The 5,181-nt window shown below is 38.9% G+C and overlaps 1 pseudogene; it reads right to left on the bottom strand.

The window, feature by feature from the left end:
• Positions 1-1,119: 1,119 nt before the first annotated feature.
• LOC113027375 (tripartite motif-containing protein 16-like) lies at positions 1,120-4,383 on the bottom strand (annotated as a pseudogene).
• Positions 4,384-5,181: the final 798 nt, after the last annotated feature.

Raw genomic sequence — 5,181 nt, forward strand, 5'->3', positions numbered from 1 at the left:
ATTAAAAAAAGTGTTTTTGTTTTTTACCATAGACTGGAATGAAAAGGAGGCAAGAATCCTGTAACAACAACAACAACAACAACAACAATGGTAATAATATTAACAGGTAGATAAATAAAATTAGTAAAGTCAACTCTAGTTTGAAAGACATTAGCAGAATAAATAAATGAAGAAAACAATCAGAAAACGTCTATGCAGCAGTACAGCATTGAAGTTTTGTAAGTCTTATAAATAGTTTGTGTCCCCAGAAAACATCAGTTTTTATGTTTGTCACTATTGCAATTCTCATTTCAATTAAGATAAAAAAACAAAAAACAATAAACAACAAAAAATATATATTTGAAGGTTGAACCTCTAATGGAGAAGTGATTGTGACTGGAAAATGTTGTGAAAGAATAATTTAATAACGTTATTGTCGTAGTTAAACATATACAAACATGTCAAAGCTTGCAAAGTTAAACTACTACTAAAAAATCTTTAAACCTCTCAATCACAAAAAGATGCAGTAATATATGTGAAAATATTAATAATGCTGGCTGTTCTCACTGGTGGCGCTGATTCTTCACTGAAGTGAGAATTATAATGAAAGCAAAGCTGAGAGAGACAAATGCAGTCATGCAGTGACATCAAGAGGGTGCAAACAGTACTGCTCTATTTAAACGCAGGCTGCTGCTTATTTCAGTGGTTGCACTCAGGTCAAGACACAAATGCATTTATAAACCTTAAACACTGCTTTGTCAAAAGAAATATATGTACAAATCAATGAAATATGAACAAAATAATGTAAGATACCAAAAACGCATATCTCTCTTATAACTGCAGATATCGGTGACAGTGTCTTCCATGATGGCTATGACAAAGACCTTTATATCTTCCAATAGTTAGAATTAGTTAGAATGTTATTTAAAATGAAAACTCAGTCATACATGTGATTGGTGATGGTGATGTACCCTACTGCTTGCCCTGTGACAGACTTGCAGCTCTGAATGGACTGATGGATGAAATTCACATATTTAGGGAGTTTGTTATTCCTGTGTTTACATTTCAGTTTGACCAGAAATTTTCAGAGCTCTTTTTATTTTAGGGCACCATCATATTTGAACTTAAATAAAGGAAATGCATATATAAAAGTGATTAGAAGTGTCATTTCAATTGAATCCAACCAAGATGTATACAAATGCCCTTTCCCATTCTTGACAGTAAACTTTAATCAGTGTAATATTTTTAATTAGAGACGGAGAGCTGTGGAGCAGGGGGGCTAGCACTAGAAAATCACGTTTCTATGTTATCATATTTTACAGTTTACATCCAATTTATAAACTTCAAGATGACATAAGTGAGTGTGTTTAACAAAAACTCAATTAGTCCAAAATAAGAAACTAATCTTTACAATCTCATCTAATGACTGCGGTCTACTTGAGCTCAACTACAGATCCATAACCAACAAAAAATCCTGCATAGAGCGGCTGAGTGAATGTTGCCTGCACTCTGTGGAGGAGAGTTATGTCGTCAGAAACACTGTAGAAGGACAGAGTACCTGCACTGTGGTCCAGATACACTCCAGTAGTGGAGGACTGACATGTGGAGATGTGAGTCCTGATATTGTCATGTCTAAATTCAAATTTATCTCTTACTATATAGCGCCCAAGATGTGTCATCATTCCCAAATCCATAAACTGGTAGTCTGTTTGTGTTTGTGACTGCTACTGCAACAGTCCTAGACCACGTCACCTCCCAGTAACACTGGCCAGCACAATTAGGATCTCCTGAAAGAAAAAAAATGTCTCATTTCAGCAGGTTATTTAAAAAAAATTTGTTTGTGTACTATGTTTTTGTAGTGCTATGTTTTTGTAGTGCTTTTTTCTTGCTAGCAGATATTAAAATCTCACTTTCTGTGTTTGGAACCAGTGTGATATGTTGTGAATATTTTAAGAATTCCTCTCTAGTTGTGTGTTCTCTTTGTGACGGTGACTGATCACAGTCACTCACTGTTGCTGATAGCTTGGTCCATTGTCCTTCGAGTATGTCCTGCGTCTTTTCCCTGATTTCTGACAGAGAAGCTGTCACATCATCAAAGTTACACAGAGGGTGAATACTGATGCTGGGTGGCTTCTCACTGAAAGTCAAGCTTGGCTGTGAGGGATACTTTTGTAGAAAGGTGATGTAATCCTGCATGTGACAGAGTTGTTCCAACTCAGATTTCTTCTGTTGTAGATCAACAGTCTCCTGCTTCAACTTTTCTTGAATCTCTGTAAGTCGACTCACCTCCTTTTTTTGCTTAGATCTGATCTGCTGCTTTACAGTTTTTTCTGATTGCTTAAGCACATTTTTTGTAACTATTGGCTAATTTTGCAAAACTCTTCACACAAATAAGAAAACCTGTCACCCAATTATCAAAACATTGTAGTTCTCTTGCAAAAGCAAACACAGCTAGATTAACTCTTCACACCTTCGTAAAAATGGTGTTTCCGTATCAAACAGTACACACAAGCCATCATCTACTAAGCACACAATGCGCCAACTGCACACTGATGGTATGAATACAAACACATCTGGCCTTTTGCTTTCTTCTGTGCACAAGGTAGGCTTATGTCAGTTTGAGCTCATACTTCTGTCATAGATCCATAAGCATAGAGGGATCCAACTTCAAGTACTGGTGTTTATTCAAACACATCAAACAAACACAAGTGTTTATTTTCCAAGTATAGGATTATTTGCAATCGCCATAATGACTATATGGGTTACTTGGTCTGCAGTGAACATGCTTCCTCTGCCCCAGCATCTGGTCATCTAGCAATTCTGTAAAGTAACAATTTCAGTATTTTTACATCAATGGTATTGGTGTGTTTCTCATTGGCATATGGCAGTGCTACAAATCTTTGTGCAAAGTGACTGTACTAACCGATTCTCATTTCAAGATGTCCTTATGGTGCTTGCTACAGTGTAGCGGCTCAGTTTAGGCTGGACCCGTTGGCCAGCTACCCTCAGGGTCATTCCACGGTTGATTACATGGTCCACTATTGTAGCTCTGATGTCATCAGTAATTCTATTTCTTACTCTTCCTACCCTTCCTCTCCCCCCTCCTCATTTTCCTCTCCCCCCTCCTCATTTTCCTCTCCCCCTCCTCATCTTCCTCTTGCTCCTCCTTGTCCTTGTCGTCCTCTTCATCCTACTTCTTCACCTCCACGTCCTCTTCCTCGGCCTCCTCTTCTTCTCACTCTTTCTGCTCCCTCCATTGTACTCCGCACACACAGCTTACCTGTAGTATAGTGCTTAGGCAGATTGCAAAAGTGAACGAATTATCTAAAAAAGTTTTCACATGTGAAAGTGTGCCAGACAGTTGGCAAGTTAGTGTTAATGATAGCCATACATGTGTATACTTTTGCTAGGAGTGTGTTGGAAATTTGGTAATTGAGTGTTGTGCAGTGAATTGTGCCTACAGTTTTGCAAACTCAGTGAGTGGTTTTGCTATAAGTCTGAATAGTTTTTAGAGATTGTGCTACAGGAATCACAGTTAGTGTTCAAGCATTCAGAAAAAACTGTAAATCAGACCTTATTTTTTTCTAGGAGGCAGATAAGCTCTGTGAAGATTATCTCACTGTCCCTTACAGCTTTATCTGCAGATTGACTGATGGCCTTCATTTTCTGCTGAAGAACCCACATGTGTTTATCTTGGTCCTTAATTCTCTGCTGGATTTTCTCCTGACACACCTCGAGCTCTCTCTGCTTCTCACTCATTTCTTTTGCAGCTGAAACTGTGTCGTGGCCTTTATGTTCATCCATGGAGCACAGATAAAAGATACACTGCTGATCAGTGCGACAGAAAATCTTCATAGCTTCATTGTGATGAGAGCAGATATTGTCCTGAAGCTTCTGGGAGGGGTCCACCAGCTTGTGTTTCCTAAAGGCGGGGGATTCATAGTGAGGCTGGAGGTGCTGCTCACAGTAAGAGACCAGACACTGCAGACAGGACTTGACAGCTTTCAGCTTTCTCTCAGTGCAGACATCACAGCTCACATCTTCAGGTCCAGCATAGCGGTGAGTAGCAGGAGCAGTTTGTCCAGTCTTCTTCAGGTCCTCCACTAATTCTGCCAACATGGTGTTTTTCCCCAGAGCAGGCCTCGGTGCAAATGTCTGTCTGCACTGAGGACAGCTGTGGATGTTCTTCCGATCCTCTTCATCCCAGTGGATTTGAATACAGTTCATACAGTAGTTGTGTCCACAGGGAATAGTTACCGGATCCTTCAGGAGATCCAAACAGATCGAAAAGCAGAGTTTGTCCTGGTTTATCTGGGCTCCTCGCTGCGTCATTTCACCTCTGAGAATGCGATTGTGAAATAGTTTCACTTTCATCTTACCAGAAAAACAGGGCTGAGCTGCAGTTATTTCATTTCAGCTTCTAACACGCACTGACTGGCATGTCAGAGCACAGCATGCCGGTTACAACTCATCTTTAAACTTGCAGATCTGTGATCAGGGCAGGAACAGAAAACACCTGAAATGAATGGGACTGACTTTTCTATATAACAGGAATGAGGGGGGAGGGGCTAATTCCTTCCTCATCAAACAAAGGTCAAAGTTTGTCAAGAGTGTGTGTTTGAGAGTAAGAGCACAATAAGCTTAGCAACTTAGCTTATCTGTGACTGAACTGCACCAATTTCATTGTATCATGAGTTAAAGAGGATTAAAGATTAGTCTTATGACTGAACAGATGCCACTTCCAAACTTATAGAACTAGCAGTTATTGTGTGGGTGAGGTACACTTGTACCTCACAATTCATTATTTTCACTTAAAATTTGCTATCCGCGATTTTGTTCACCAACACAATTCATTCATTCATTTATGCATCCATTCATTTTCAAAATATTAACATTTTACTTCATCTTTTAAATGTTATATCTTTCTTCAAAGTGGCCTTTAAAAGTATAAGTTATATTATTATATTATCTGAAAGCAAACACTGAGCTAGAACTAGATGGCTCTGCAGTCCCATTGTCAATCACGTCCTTTATTTCAGCATTAAGATACTTTCCTTCTCTCTGGACGAACCTGATAAAACATCTAATTGTCGAGGAATCCTCCACGTCTGTGTCATGTTGGATGTTTATTCATTTAATGTACATATTTAATGCCTTTAACTACTTAAATCACCTTCAAAGTTAATCAGGCCTTACCGATGC

Source organism: Astatotilapia calliptera, chromosome 7, assembly GCF_900246225.1.
Source record: "Astatotilapia calliptera chromosome 7, fAstCal1.2, whole genome shotgun sequence".
Taxonomy (NCBI): Eukaryota; Metazoa; Chordata; class Actinopteri; order Cichliformes; family Cichlidae; genus Astatotilapia; species Astatotilapia calliptera.